Source organism: Poecilia reticulata, linkage group LG23, assembly GCF_000633615.1.
Source record: "Poecilia reticulata strain Guanapo linkage group LG23, Guppy_female_1.0+MT, whole genome shotgun sequence".
Classification (NCBI taxonomy): domain Eukaryota; kingdom Metazoa; phylum Chordata; class Actinopteri; order Cyprinodontiformes; family Poeciliidae; genus Poecilia; species Poecilia reticulata.
This window is the reverse complement of record NC_024353.1, coordinates 4,141,432-4,157,903: the sequence shown is the minus strand read 5'-3', so window position 1 is coordinate 4,157,903 and position 16,472 is coordinate 4,141,432. Positions and strand designations below refer to the sequence as shown.

At 39.0% G+C, this 16,472-nt stretch overlaps 1 long non-coding RNA gene across 3 annotated transcripts in view; it reads right to left on the bottom strand.

The window, feature by feature from the left end:
- Window positions 1-1,921: 1,921 nt before the first annotated feature.
- Window positions 1,922-16,472, bottom strand: part of LOC103459229 (uncharacterized) — a 32,515-nt gene continuing 17,964 nt past the window's right edge. For 2 of the 3 annotated variants that reach the window (XR_532698.2, XR_001776227.1), the window contains exon 5: window positions 3,672-3,790. This is a non-coding gene — a long non-coding RNA (uncharacterized LOC103459229). Of the gene's footprint in view, window positions 3,791-16,472 lie in introns of all 3 variants that reach the window. The other variant, XR_532700.2, reaches the window with a different exon arrangement.

Sequence of the window (16,472 nt, the reverse complement as noted above, 5' to 3'; positions counted from 1 at the left end):
TCTGTCATCTTGCATTGATTGATCTAATTGTAAAAACACTTCTCAAAAGTCCTAGAAATCCTTGACTGTAATTGTTTTTTAAACTCTTCTCTGCTCTATCCATACTGTATACACTGGTTTTGTTTTATTTTTTAAAATATGTTGGTTTTAGTTGGTGCAATACAGCAAAACAAACATCCAGATGTTGCATGCACCAAGGCAAACTTTTTCCTCCCCCTCCCACCTCCTGTTTCCTTTCATTTATTTATTTTTGTTAACTTACTATGGACTATTATGCCTTTTTTGAAACCATAGTAGTTGTTGAAAAAGTGTTGCTGATTCTGTAAAACTTGAGATTGATGTTTGCGTGTCTTGACAAACGGCAATCTCCTCTTAGAGACTTGAGCTCTAAGAGGATAATCTTTACACTTCATATCTCAGATTATTTTGTGAAAAGAGTGTTTTGCTACAAATGTTATAGTAAATCTGTAACTTCTTTCCATTGAGGTTTTTATTGTGAAAGTAAATCTTCCTTTTTTTTTCTATGCTAAAAGAAATATCAACCTGCTCTGCAGCTGATTTAGTTTTCTGCAATTTGCTTTTGCTGTGTTCTAATATTTTTTTTCTGCCTCCTTCTCAAACCTGCCTAACACTTAATGCTGTGAACAATTTGTAAGTTCCTCTCAAATGCGTTAAACTTTTTTTTTTTTCCACATTTTGACCTGTTACTACTACATACCTGAACGCTTTCTTCTGGGATTTTATGAGGTAGAACATGCATGCCACTCTTGAATAGAAAGTCGTTAAACGTTCCTGTTTGCAGCTGTGGCAGAGATGAAAACAGTGCATGGCTTTATCCAATTCTCCATCATCCATGGTGAAACACGGTGGTAGCATTGTGTAATGGTGATATTCTTTTTTTTTTTTTTTTTTTGTATATTAGGAACCAACGTTTGTGGCTTTAATGTGATTTAAAATGTGAAAAATTTCCAAAGATATAAATAACTATGTATGAAATGGTCATAAACATATTCAAAAAAATATAAAGGTAATTTACTGATGAGCCATCGCTGGTTTTAAATCACTCTGAATGTTTTGCCTGAGGTGAGGAATGCTCTTGGCGTGTGCTGACAATTTCAAGATACGATTTTGGGTCGAGTAATTTTTATTTTGTCATTTTAAAGATTTTATTTTATTTTTTACAGCAAATTTGTATAATTAAACTTTTGCCATATTATTCAGTGTGAAATGCTGCGATTGATATTCATTTCTGAGATTTTAGGACAGTTACTGACTTTGCTCAGACAAAGTAAACTTGACGCATCCGCATTGTTTGCCTTGTGCTTTTGCCTTTTGACTTTGCTATTAATGGAAGTTTTCCTTCCTTCTTTCCCTTCCTGCTCCAGATATCTTGCGTGACTCTTTATCTGTTCTGGGCCATCTGTCATTGTCACCCATTTAGCAAAAAAAAAAAAAAGAACAAACTTTTAAAAGAGCCTGGATGTTTTCCAGCATGTTCTGCTTCAGTCCCCTTTTGTCTTCATCTTCTGTCGGAGGATGTCACCCGTTTCCTGCGAATGTCATTCATATTACGCTCCAGAGCCACTGACAAGATAGAAACACAGCAAACTGAGAGGCTGTACGCATTAGCATGTGGTCTGTACCCTCTGCCAAGGCAGAACAGAAAGAGAATTGGGAGCAGCTGGAGATTTCACCACTTCCCATGTAATGCGGGCCTCTTTGCATCAGAAGCGTACACACAGCACACCCTCCCTGTTTTCAACACACTGACGCCGCAGGGCTGATATTTTACTGGGAGAGCTGGAGAAGTTGCTCAAGGACACTTTGTTCTATAGTTTTTAATCTCACCAAAACTTAGCTAGGATAACATACAGATAAACCAAAGAGCGCGTTTGACATGTCAGCCTGTTGTAGCACCATTGAGTTATGATATTTACTTTTTTTTTTTTTTTTTTTTGCATTTTAAAACATTCTTCAGTTCCTGGTACCTGCACCTGTATTCAATATGTGCTGGGGCATGGCTTCGGTCGTGATGATTGAGTGCTGGGGCGCCTGTGGAATAATATGCCGAGAAAGAACTTCTGTAACACGCTTTCTTGTATAAGAGAAGCTTATAAGAGAGTCTGTAGATCTGTTTGATGTCATTTGATTAATTTTGTGGCCATTGTTCTTGTTTACATGCCTTGTGAGCAATGGAAAATATGGCTATGTCATTGCCTGAAGCCAGCTTTACATAAATATTCATATAACGTTTGCCACATATTAAATAGTTCAAAGGCAGCTTGAAATTCAAGCAAAAACACAAAAGAGCGATTTTGGAAAAATTTGATCAAATTTCCATTTATCTGCATAAAAACACTTGCCCTGCAACCGTTGCATTTGCCACTCGCTCCTTCACAGACTCATCGACGTACCAAAGACTTTATTTCGCAATCCAGAAACCGCAACGTTCAGTTCAGGTTAGACTAAAACCACGTCTGTATTTGATTTGGTCTTTAAATCTCACTGACCGTCACACTGTAACTCACTTCTCGACCAGTTTGCCTCTGGCCTGCAACACGTTAGCCCTGGCCACTAATGTGCTTGAGAGATCTCTGCAGGGATCAAAAGGGACGTAAAGGAGATGGAGTTGCTCAGATAACCTCGGCACTGTTACTCAAGATGCAGAAAATGTAAACCACGGCATCAATATAATTTGAAACCTTAAAGCTGTCCTCATTGAGAAAGAATTTCAATGTGTTTTTGGGATTATTGTCCATTCAGAACAAAGAGTGCCTAGTAAAAAGTTGTAATGGTTGCAAGTTGCAGTCTGGACCTTCCACAACGGCTCTCAACTTTGACAAAAGCAATAAAAAAACCCAACTAATGTAATGGGATATTGACACAATTCTTAAAAATGCAGGTTTTTAGCAGAATGTTCAATGTGGAATAATTGTATTGAATTTCAACGACGCTGTGACACAAAGTATCAATAACATTGTACGGGTGTATTTTTCTTGTCATTAGGGTTGCAAACGATGAGCTATTCTTAACATCTTTTTCCACAAATGTCAGTATCCCACATAGGAAAATACGTCCTTCCTCTTTTTGAAAAAGTGTATGTTTGTTCTTCATTATTCAACCCCAAAATAGACGTCACGTTCTAGTATTTTGCAGTTATGGCCGCCCTGAGCTGTGGTGGTTTCTGGAATGTTCTTGATCTTCCTAACCTAACTAATCAACAACCAACACATCAGAACCACAGAAAAAAAAATTGTCCAAAACAAAAAAAGCCGGAAAGAGGAATTCAAAATGTTTTTAAGTGTAAGGAAAGCATAACTCCACAAGTAATCCAGGGACGTTTCCCACTGAGGCAAAATTGACTCTGCCGAATCCCAGAGTTTTATTGGGATATTTAAATACGAGTTAGTAATTTAGAATGCAAGCCTACCCCAAGTACCGCAGTGTTTCTAACATTCTCCCCGGCTCCCCCGCAGTTGAGAGAGTTGTGGCTTTCTAGAATATGCATGTGTATGTTTCACTGTGTGTGGGCGGGTCTGTGTCCATGGGAGAGTGGGTTCAGAGGCAAACAAACTTCACAAAGTGTTTCATGACGAATCTCCTGTCTGATAATGATGATGATGAGCGCCGTATTGATGAGGGCGTCGAGCGATGCCAACCAGATGTCAGGGGGGGGGGTGGTGGTGGTCAGGAGGTTTTCACAGCTTAGCTGTGATGTTGGAGCCACTACCACACATACCATGGTGGTTCTCTGGTGTACCAGTGATTCAGCGGGGCTCTGTTGAGATCCCTGTTCAAAAGAAGATGTGCTTCATTACTCCTGTTATGCATTCTAAAAAAAAAAAAAAAAAAAAAAAAAAGCTGGCTTTTAAATTAGCATCTCTACACAGTGTAGGCTTGTTCTTTGGTGTTTGTGTAACACGTCCTTTGTGCTACATACTGTAGATGGCTGTGAGTTGTGGTTTGAGATCATGTGTGCTTACTCTAGAATGTACTTCACGGATTTGCTTCAATGATCATAGAGAAGAGTCTGTGGGATCACGAATTGGTCTTAAAGTGATTACTCTGGTTGCCTATGTGTAGCAAGCAAACCTGTAAATGCAGAGGAATGTCGTGCTTCTTGCTTAAGTGGGATACTGGACTATTTTTTTCTAATCATAGCCTGTTTACCATATACTGATTGTGTCTGTATGGGTTCATTGCTTTGTCTTTTTATTATTACGTAGTTTGAAAAAATAAATAAAAAATCGAAGTATGACACCGGATTTTCATGGTCTGCATAAGTATGAGAGGAGCAAATAGACTATTCCTGTCTTCTTTCTTTATATATTGCATCCATCCATAGTTTTGGTTCTTCGGTATGTCCATATACTCTTCCATTCCTTCATCTACTGTTCCATCTGTCCATCCACATGTTACCCTTTAATTCATCTATCCATTCAATCAAAAGTCCATCCATCAATGGATTCACCCGCCGGTTCATCTCCATTTATGTATTTTTTATTTAAATTTTTTTTTGCAAGTTGCATATTAATATGTCAAAGAGACATTGAAATGTTTTTTTTTATGTAATTGCATTTCAAGAATTCTTGAGATTTGAGCAATTTTACTTTGGAAAATGTTTTGGGTATTTATTTTTAAACAACTTATCTGTTAACACTTGGTGTAAAGTCATTGTTTTTACGTGTGAAAATAAGTTTTGCAATGTTTTCAGTGGGGGGAAGGAAAAAAGTGGCGATAATACAGAATAATCTAAGAACAATTATCTACAAAATATAGCAAGGACCATTGTTATTTTGAGAGGATCTGCATCCCGTGCTTGCTGTGTGTGGTTGCTCGACAGCTGTTGCACATGTGTGCTTTGTTTGTCAGATTTCCAGATGATTCCAGCTCTATCTACGTTTCCGGAGGAACAAGACTGACAGTTTTCCAGAAAAGCAGAAATTTGATGTCGGTTTATCCGTAAGCTGGGAAGAATAAGACCTTTCTAAACAAATTAGTCTGTCAACCCGTGTTTGTTTATGCTCTGAAGATGAATAGAGACGGAGGAAGAAGCGGTTATGATATTTGGAGGGAGAACGTATTTATCATGCGCAAAAAAATAAAAAATGAGGGGGCACAGGAACCAAGTAGCGTGAGAAGAAACTCTACTTCTTCCTGTGAGATTGTTGGGATTGGTGAGACGGGAGCGACCTTGACTTGAAGATATTTGAGCTCAGTGCTGAGCATTTCTGTTTTAGGAAGTAAACTCAAAAACACAAGGCGCTCTATTATAACGCTCACAGCGATAAGTTGAGTTGTCTTAAGTTCTCATAACCCTTTGAACTTTTTGATGTTTTGTCATTTTGGTCCCGGACTTCAATGCACGTCATGATAGGCTAATACAAAGCAGTGTGTTGTTGTGAGGTGGAGTGGTTTTAAAACATTAAAAGTGCGTCACGCAAATGTCTTAAATTAAGTGGACACTTTTGTAAAATCTTATTTACTGAAATTAAAGTTGCAGGTTTATGTCTCCACCATCTTTGCTCAGTTGGAATCAGAATTTTGCCCTTTATTTGCAAAATAAGCTAACGTCAATTTTACTGGAAGGAGAGCACTTGTAAACGTTCTTTTCCAAGTCTTGCCACACATTTGCGATAGAATTTATGTCGAGACTTTGACTGGGTCATGTCCATGTGGCTTGACCTTTGCAGCTGGTAACGCTGTGTCTTCCTGGATTTTACCTTTTAGCTCCATCAATCTGCCCATGAACTCTAACTAGTTTCCCTGTTACTGCTGAAGGAAAGCATCACCGTGTTTTACAGTGGGGATGAGGTTTTTTTTGGTACTAAATAAATGCTTTGATAAATTCTTAAATCTGGCTTGGTTTACGATCCACTAGAGCCTGATGTGATCATGCTGCTTGTTTCACCTTTTCCTTCCACTCAACTTTTTATTGATGGCTTTGGACACAGAACTCGTCCTGTCATCTAAAAACAGCGTTTGATCACAGTAGGTGCCTGCACACAATGAGCCAGGTTCAGCTTTGAATTTCGTCCTGATAAAATGGAGTTTTTCCTGCACAGCACAGTGTGAGGTATTGCTAGGTGGTACGTCTAGGTGCTCTCAACCGATCAACCACATGCTTATTTAGGAGGATGGATTGCTGCATGTGCAACGACTTAATTCGAACAGCGAGGCTTTCGCAGATAGAAAATATTTTACTAAGTTGGTAAAACAAACTTAGTTTGACCACACTCTTTTTTTTTTTTTAACTGAAGGCGAGTTAGAATGTCGGTAATTGAATTTGAATCTGACCGTAAGACAGGATCTGTCTATAGGCTTTGGTATACATTTCAGGTCTGCTGGTCTTGTACAGTTCCTTCAGATGAAATTTTCTGCGAATCGGCTCTATACAAATACACAGATTCCTATTGAATTTCCTATGATCGTGTAACATTCATAAGATAACTTGTCCAAAATCTGTCTCTAATAACTTGTTTTTTTTTTATTGGCCTTTTACGATTTTTAAATGAAGAATTAAGTTTTCAGAAAAGCTTACTTTGTTAAAATGCACTTGTATGAAAAAGTTAGCTCTATGAATTCTTTCTTGAGAACATCCAGAGTTGACTATAATCAACTTATTCTATTATCCCATTAGCATTTTTGTACAGCACCTTGGGTTAGTTTTAAGCCTGTTTTTTAAAAGTGTTGTATAAATAAATTTGAAATTGACATTGATAATAACGTGGCAATGTCTTTTGTTTTTTTTCAACGCACAATTTTAGGTACATTATTTTTACATGCATTTGTAATTTTTAGCAAATACATCATGAGTATATCAGCATCTCCATATTCCAACTGGTTATCACACTTTTATGTACTTTTCCCACGTCCTCTAAAGTATTTTAACATTATCTTTTGCAAGCTTTTTATGAATAAAAGGATAAGAAAATTATATGTCGGAGATGTTTTCTGTTCCTCCGTGATGTGGCAAAGTGTAACATTATGCATTTCTGTAGCCGTCCAGTTGAAGTTTTTCCACTTGTTTCTTTGCCTTTACAGAGATAAATTCTGGACATTTGCATATCTGCTGTTCAGGTTTAGGAATATAAGCATTGCATGTCGCTTCATGTTGGGGTGATACGGTCTCTGCGTCCGTCTCTCAGAACGTCAGGCTTAATTTTCTCTCCCGCAGACGAGAGGTGCGTGCGAGGCTTAAGGTGTGCAGCTGTGGAAGCATCGGAATCCTCGCGTCTGTGAATTCTTTAAACATTGGCTCAGTCGAAAGCGCGTCTCAATAAATCAAGATTTATCCTCTGAACATGATTTTGGATGTTGTAGTGGTAGGTCCGGGTGTCTGATGCGTCCCATCTGTGGAACGTATTTTCAAATAATGATTACAAGATGAAGTGATTTATAAACAGAGCTAGCATCTGTTTCTGTATTTTCTGTTCTGCTTCTTTTTTTTTTTTTTTTTTTAAAGAGGGGTGGGGGGGAGAGCCTGAGGAAAATTTGCAGGGCTTATCATTCATTTATACGATTCAGAATTGATATATATGTAGAAGTTTATCATTCAAAGAAATTCTGATAACTCTGGCACATTCTAAAACTTAAGTGTTTTAGAATGTGCTAAGAACAAACGTAATCCTTTATCAGATGGAAGCAATAAACATAGGAGCAAAATCACCTTCAGTGTAAACTTAAATTAAAATGTTATGAGCTCTCTAAGCCTATTACACATCATTTTAGTGGAGAAACACTAGTCACACATGTTGAAAGAATCTTATTTCTTCAGGCTAACTCAAACTTCTACATGTGGAACTATTCAGCATACTTAATCTGCCTTACAAAAACAAAAAAAAAAAAAACGATTTACAGATGGGCAGTCGACCATGCAGAGAAAAAAAAAAAGATTAAATTTAAAAACTGCGAAAATACAATATGATGTGAAAATGGAAACTGGCACTACACATTTTTTATGGTTTCTGAAGAAGTCGCAACAAATGAATTGCAGTGAAGCTGTATTTACTTGATCTTCCAAATAAAAAAACAAAAAAACTGCAGCCTGTTATTTGAAATTATTTTTTAAGTAGCAAACCATTTTTAATATCTGTTACTGTAACATACCAAATTTAAAACAGCTCCGAAAACATAGTAATATTTTGGCAATGTCATGTTTTATCATCAGTGGGTGAAAAAGAACCTTTCAGATGGACAAATAAATATTACTGGCACCCAAATCTGATGAGACGGCACCTTAAATATAACTTCTTACCAACCACTGCATAGGAGCATTTCTTTGCGATTGCCATATTGTGCACTTTAAATTTGTAATGAGGTTTATGATTTGACAACTGGTTACCAATCGGAGCTGATCAAGCTGAAAATCATCTTCATTTATTTTGCCAGACTGTTTCTTGCTGCATCTCCATGCAGGAGCCGAAGCATTATACAGACGGCATTACAGGATTCTTGGAGCAGTTCGCTGTATGAAAAAAAAGTGATGTTAAAACACTCTATTTATGTATTTATTTTTATAAAACTTCCCAAAAACGAATATTTAATCCATAACCTGCCGTTTTGAATTGACGTCTGAGGAGCTTTGAAGTTGAATCTTTCTAAAACTGGCTGCAGTTTTTAATTTTCCTCCTCAGGTACTAAAAGTTGTAATCCACATAAGCACAAGATTTATTCGTGACAGATTGAACTCTGATTGTGGTTTGGTGTCCAGACAGTACAGCAGACACTGGTAAGCCATTTCCAGCAGAGCAAGAAAAGCTTCACCCGTACTTTCACCGCAAGTGTGTGTGTGTGTGTGTGTTTATACATCAGGAAGAAACTCTGGATGACTCCCGCACACAATTGTTCGCTCTATCAGAAAGCGGTTCATACGGTGCAAAACTGGGACACAGATGCCTCACATTACGTCCGTCGTCTTCCTTGTTTTTCATATCGATTCCATGTGCCTTTTTATCTTTGTGTGTTTTATCTGCCTGCATGTGTTTGCATGTGGGAAATGCCCAGCGAGAACCATATTTTCCTCTGTAGAACTTATACTTAAAGGGTTGGCTTCAGTCTTAAGTGAACATTAAAGTAACAGATGATGTGATTCTTTGTTTATCCACCAGATGGACTCGGTGGTCTAAATGGCCATCTTGGCACCAAGCAGGCGGCGTACATCAGGTTTTACTTTCTTTCTTTGTAAAAAAAAAAAAAAAAAAAAAAAGTGGGAACCTTTACTTGATCAGAGGCAAAGCGGTAAAACCAAATTGGACTTTGGAGATTATATGTTTTCTAAAAAAGAAGTAACTGCCCGCTGAATTATTTTTAACATTCATTTTAGCTTTCATTGTTCTCCTCCATGTTACTCAAAATATAGTGCGTGAGCTAAAATAGTAAAGTGTTTCTGGAACGAATATTTTTTTTTTTTATATATGCTCTTTTCTTTTCTACCCCTACAAACGGAAACAGATGAAGGGGGCAAGTTCACATGGGCATTAAAACAATCACCATGGAGACCGGGATTTAAGCGTGCATGTGTACGTGCCGCTTTGTATTGCGAGCGCATTGGCGCACGGGCTCGTGTGTGATGTTTTACAAAAGCCAGCCTGATGTCTATTACAGAAGTGTCCTTCTGTGTGACGATGAACACTGCTTCCATTTGCTGAGCTAAATCATCCGTGCCCGTCTTCGGCCAACTGGCGCTGTTATGACGATGATGAGAATCAGGGTAGGTGTTAGTGACCGTCACACATGCGTGGAATCGGCATCTAAAGGCTGGATTGCGTTTATAAATAGGAACCGGCAGGAAAAAAAAATGCTGTAATAAATCAACTCTTTGGCCCCTCTCTGAGCCTGAGCCTGCGTTTTTGTGGCACAAAAATATCTGATACTCTTCGAGAACCCATCTCTCAGGGACGGGAAAGAAGAAGAAGAAGAAGAAGAAAAAAAAAAAAGAAAAAAAAGATAGCATCTGCCAGACACTTACTGACACGTTTCCATTTAAATTTTAAATTGTGTGCCTCTCGAGACAAAGTGTGTCGCCGCCCGCCGCAGATTTCTGCCAGTGCTCATTATGCAATCCTAAGCTTTGATAATTCCTCCAGTGCACCGTTTAATTAGAAACACATGGCGCAGAGATCGCAAAGGAGTACAGGGCTCCCAATGTCTACACAGCCTGCGCATACAGCCATGAGTAATTGTTTCTCCCTCGGTTGTGTCGAGCCATTTTTTAACCTGCTGACAGCTAGTGAGCAGGAGGAAGTGAGGATTATAAGAAGAGTAGGATAAAGGAGGGAAAAGAGGAGAAAATGCTAATAAGTCCATATCAAAGATTTTTTTTTGTTGTCTTAGTCATTAAATGAGGAGAAGAGTAGGTTTGTTGCCCTTCATTTCTGTTTCTGGTCCTCATTTTCACTCAGCTAGGAGCTGTTAAAGGTGAGGGAGCTCCCAGGTGAGCTGGAGAAAGAGGCTGACATCATGACAGAACACTTCATCAAAGCCTTTGGAGACTGTTTGGATACCTGCCCGGGCTAAGAAAGAACTGCCGTAGCATCTCCTAAATTCAGCACGGCAGCGCAGGAGGAGTTTGTGAGGAGGAAATATTCATGTCTGGGAGAAAGTCAAAGAAGTCCGGATTTTCTTTTTCTGGACTGATGGAGAATTTCAGGTCAACACCTGATCTGTTATCCATAGATCATCAATGGCATTATCGATGTTTTTTTTTTTGGGTGGCGGGTATACCCTTTACTTTTCATAGCTAATCCAAAATTGTTTCATTCTTCTCAAAGTATGAACAGGGTAGAGCAAGTATCACTTTTTTGTTTTTTAAATATTTTCATAAAAGATTGACCAGTTGAATTTATTGCGAGAGTGACAAAACCATTAACTAATGAGGTTAAATGACAACCTCTAACGCTCATTGGAGGAGGAGAAATCCAACAAAGAGTGGCACCTCGGGGTCAGTAACTCTCTGTAACAATTTATTTTAAAGAGTTTGATCACATCTTTGGCAGGAGTGCCTATAGTCATATAAGACATGCAAAAGATGTTGAAAGAATAGACTTTACATGTCTTCGTTTGGGCAGCGTTGAGTTTGTTGAACTTACAGGTGCACACCACTGATTCGACTTTCCTTCAAAATCTCAGTGCTGCACTGTTGCCTTTTGACCACACTTTTCCACTTCACTCAACTTTCAATAAAAAAATACATGGACACAGCATTCTGTAAAAGCCTAGTTTTATTAGCAAAACCCTTTTTTTATGCAGCTTACTCTCCATGTGTAGATGTCTGCTGTATAGCATTCTACCACGGTTGATTTACAGAAATAATTCTGTACTGAATTATTTCTCAGTACAGAAATAATTCTTCTGCATTATTTCTGTACTGAGTGTCAGTGGCTATCATTGAGGATTCATTGGCCTGCGTGTGTGCATATCTAGAAGTCATTCATCCATGAGTCTAACTTTTGCCCTGCTGAGTTCAACGGCCCTCTCCTCTGTGTCAGATGTCCGTCATTCCTGGCCGGCGGGTCGCTGCCCCGCTGGGCAGTGCATGAGCCAGACTCAAATACCCACAGCTGTTCACAGCAGTTTGAGATGGAAAGATGGGGGACAGTTAAGGGGAGCGAGATGAGGAGGGGGACTTGTGAACGTGGATGTGCCTAAGTGGAATAACTATTAGGCTGCTCTGGATGGCATCCCAGCTCACATGACTCAAATCCTCCTCAGTAAGTGCTTGGCACCTTCTACTTGCGGGCTAATGATGTCACCAATCTCCGGGCCCCTCGGATGCTGAAAACTGGACTCCTGAGTGATGTCACAAAACTGGCAGTGTCGTGAGCTCGAGTCGGTGACGGACAGCTTGGTGTGTTTATATGGCACAGATGGTTGCGATGGGGAGAGGAGGAGGAGGGATTCGGGGTGCCAGCGTGGAAAGTGGCAAAGACACTTCTTATCAAGTGGTGCCACATGCGGACTCTGATGTGCCATTGTGACAGGACATTTTTCTCCTTTTCATGTAATTCTGTCTCCCATTGTCTGTTTTCTCCCTATTGATCTCCTCTGCCTCATTCTTCTGAAAGTCATTCATCTCTCTGGCTTGCGGTTTTTATGCTCACTGATGCTATTCTTTGTGCCTTCCTCTTTGTCTTTCCAGATCGCTATCTTTTCCGTATCTCTCTTAATTTTCCCGTGTGTTTGTGTCACTTTATCTACCTCGTCCATCAGCTCTCTCCTGCTCTTTTGCGGATTCTAATTGGAAATCCCTTTTTCATTTAAATCCTACTCTTTGTCTGCTTCTTCCTTATGTGTTGTTTACCTCCTACTCGCTTTTCCCCAATCCATCCTTCCATTCCTTTCTGTATTTATAAGGGATTGTCTTTTCCTCTTTTGTGTGCTCTGACAGGACTCTTCCTCTCATTGATAATGATGGAAGTGTCAGCCTCACTCCATAGCGCCGCTGATATTTTTCCCACTGGAGACCCCACTGCTGCTGCAGCAGGCCTCACTATCCCTGAAATGGACAGACAGCCCTCCTCCCTCACTCCCGTCTTTCTCGTCCTCACTTTCCTGGTTCCATCAGCTCTGCCAAGCTTCTGTGATTCAGCAGGGGAGCAGTTCAACAAGACTGGTTTGTTTTGGAGAGTGACTGGGCCCCCAGTTTCATAGAGATTAATGCTCACAAAGACTAGTATGACATTTATGTGGTGTGGAGCGGCGGAAAAGGAGAAGGAAGGGAAATGGCACGTTTTAATAGCGCTTGAGCAAATGTGAACACACTGTTGCTTCAGAGCATGGAAGTCAAAATAATATTAGATTAACAGAGAAAGCTGCAGTATATAAAAACTAAAATTATGAAACATAAATAAATCTCAATTGGCCTTTTCATTGTTTTTCCAAGTGGGTGTTTTTTTTTCTTTCCTGAAACAAAAATAGCCTATAAAGTCTCAACCACTGAGAAAAGGAAGGCCCTAACCATGTATGGGATGGTGTCTGTCATGACACTTTTCATAAATCTTGCTTGGCAATCACAGAATGATTTGTTTTCCTCATTAAAACAACCGGAGAACTAACTGGAGAAGAAACATCCCAAAGCTGATGATGGGGAGATGCAACACAGTTCATACCACGGCTACAGCTAGTAGCTTTAGCTGGCACAACAGCCAGACCAGTGAGGCGACGAGCTGTTTTTTTTTTTTTCGTAAACATTAATTTGGATAGAGTTTACCTGATTAGGACATGCTTTGTTGCTGCTAATAAGCTGTAGTAGCATTGTTTTTTTGTCAGTTAAATAGAACAAAACAAAAAACTCTATACTGATCTGAATATTTTATCTTTCCTTTTCACTGCTACGTGTGTAGCATTAGCTTGGAGTGAACTTCAACATTTGCCTGAAGGCTGCCAAAAGTTTTATTTTTTAGTTTGCAGGTTTTTTCTGAAAAGTGGTCTTTTCCCACTGGGGCGAATTTTAGGAAGCTTGGACTCGCCACTGATTGCTTTCAAATCTGTTTATATGTTCTGGTTTGATGTCATACAACCGTTTCTCTGATCTCCTGTGTGGATAAATTACTATCTAAATCTTAATTTTGTAAACTGAAATCTGAGCTGACGACTTTGGTATCATTACTTTCATCTTGTTTGGCCATTGCCTTCCGCGTTGACGCCAGAGTTTGGAATTCCAGGTTTATCTCAATCAGTCTTCTTCACCTTTCAGTTTCCTTGTGCTACTTCTTTCCTTTCACATTGTTAAACATAATTCTTCATTTGGACATGGAAGTACCTGATGTGAACAACAAGCTAAACACAGTTGAACAGAAAAAAAGTAGACACTGATCATTTATACTTTGACAATCACAGAGACGCATTGGATCCATTCTTAAATGTTTTCAAAGGTAGAACTTTCCTCCAGAAGCTGTAAAAAGGAGTGTTTACTCTTTTCTTCTGTACAATAATCAACCAACCTTAGTGCAACAGAGGCTTCCAGAGGAGAAGTTGTCAATACAGGGCCAAATGAGAATAGATCTGAGAAGAATTAGAACATGCACACTGCACTCACCCCGCACCGAGGTCCATCAGTCTTCACATCCGTGTGATCAATGGGGCTCAGAGAGTTCAGCCGAGCTGCTATCCATTCTCATTACTGACACCGCTATCCTCTGCCGCTTGCTGCTTTCTGCTCATTGTCCGCCAAAGGCTGAAGGAATATGTGTTTCAGACATCTGTCCAAGTAGATTTGCTGTATCGTCGATGGAGGGGGGGGAGCTTTAAAGTTGCCATGCTGCTCACAGCGGGCGGCCTTTTGGCTCAACTCTGCAACTGTCTCCGCAGAGGAATCGCAGTCGATCAAAATTTAAACCCCCTTCAACATTAGCAAAACGAAGGAACCCTCAAAGTTAGCTGACTTTTTTATAGCTCTGGATTGGCTCTTCATTTTGAACTCCTCTAACACGTAAACCAACGGGTGCACCTGTTATGTATAGTCATTTATTTGTCTCCTTCCCGAACCTCAGTGTTTCCATGTAGGTTGATCTTGGTAATCGATGCCAAAAAACCCTGCTGTCTACCTCCTGTTCAGTACACCAACACAAACACGAAATTGATGGGTTATTAACATTTCTATTCAATTTGTCAAAGCTTAAAGCATATGGTGCGGATAATTAAAATTCAATAATTCAAACTATGGTTTGTGTTAAAAAGCAGTGTTCTGAACAAGGAGTGTTCAGAGGACATTGGTTGCTTTTACAAATAATATTACTGCCGGTTTATAAGAAAAAGATTAGCATCTATTTAATCAATAGCAAGGGATCTGTTTACTGACCATCTTCCTGAATCTTTCTCTTCTTGAATAATAAATTGATTCATGTAGTTACAAGGCTGGTGTGGTTGCAGCAGTTTTCTTCTTTTACAACATTCTTTATAATAAAATTAAGTAATAACTGCTGGCAAATGAGAGGAAACAGCAACAGGACTTGAAAATCCTTCCAAAACATGCAGCAAGCATAATTGGCCTGACTTCTTTGGCCTCCTTTGCTTCCACTGTGATGCCCTGTGGAGTTGAGATTAACGTCAAAAACAAAAATGTTTCTTTAAAGTTTGTTCCCTTTGTTAAAGTTGGAGTTAAGTTTGCTTAGGTGAACCGTGTCTCTCCTTATATATTGTTTCCTGCTGATTTCATGAATTCGCTTGTGTCGCACAGAGAAATACCAGGAGCAACATATGTTTTTATGTAGCAAATCAAAACTAAGGCCATCATTGTAAAGACACAAATTGTCACCTTCCTAAAATATTGGCCCAAGTGTTTTTTTTGCTAAGACATTTTTGCCTAATTCATCTTTTGGCAAAAAAGAGAGTATTTTTTCTTTTTTTTCTGCCAAATTTCCTTTTTGCAAAAAATGACTTGGGCCATTATTATAGGAAGGTGACAATATATAGAGTGGGATCTATAGTGCCTTTGCAGTTTTTCATATTCTGTCCTGCTACAACCACAATCGTGAATTTTAAGTGCCAATATTTTGATGGGAGGCTGGATTTAACTAAATACAGGGCAAAACTAGAGGAAATTTTGTGAGAGTATCAAAAAGACTTCTGACTGAACTTTAGGTTCACCTTCAGGTTTTCAGATTTGAATTTGCAAAAAAAAAAAAAAAAAAGTAAAAATCATGTACTTTCCTACCACCTCAAAATTATGAGCTTCTTTGGGTTTGTTTTTGACATAAAATCCTAAAGCAAACATTGCAGCTTGTCATTGAGACAGATGAGACAAAACATTAAAAGTGTGAAAGTGAAAAGGTATTTATCCAGATTCTTTTCATAGGTGTTCTCAGATGTTCCACACTGATCATGTAAATGTTCAGAGGTAATACGATGTTTTCACAGTGTTTGTTCATCTATTAACAATTCATAATCTCCCCCCCCCGTTGATTCTGAGTAGGAGCTTGTCTTGTCATAACGTGATACATTTCGTCTCGCCTTAGTCGAGTTAGTGTGGAATTTTAAATACTCGAGCTTGTTTGTCTTGGTTGAGTTACAGATCATTATAATTATGTCAACTAAAATTCCCTCTCGAGCTTTTACAAACAGCTCCATTGTGAGTTGGAACTAGTGTGGGAGCAAAGGAGGGATCAGGGTAATGATTGAAAGAATAAATCATTTTTCCACAAACACATCAGAGTGATGTTGTCATGTTTGCAGCTAATTGTTTTAGGAGAGGTAGTTACATGAAGCCTTTTATAAAACAGTGTTTTCTTATTCCTAGTGCTTTTATGGCACCAGAAACATTTTATTTGAGGTAAAAAAAAATATTAGCCTGACAGATGGCATGGTCCTTAGGGCTTTGTGGGGAACTTAGTCATGCTGAAGGCTGTGGGAATGCTCAACACTGAGCTATCTTTTTCTCTGAAAACTTTTCTGGGGTGCGGTTGTTCAGCACACATGTATACGTTGACCTTTAAAGCACAGCTTTTCCTGTGATTCATATCTTATCCACGGTG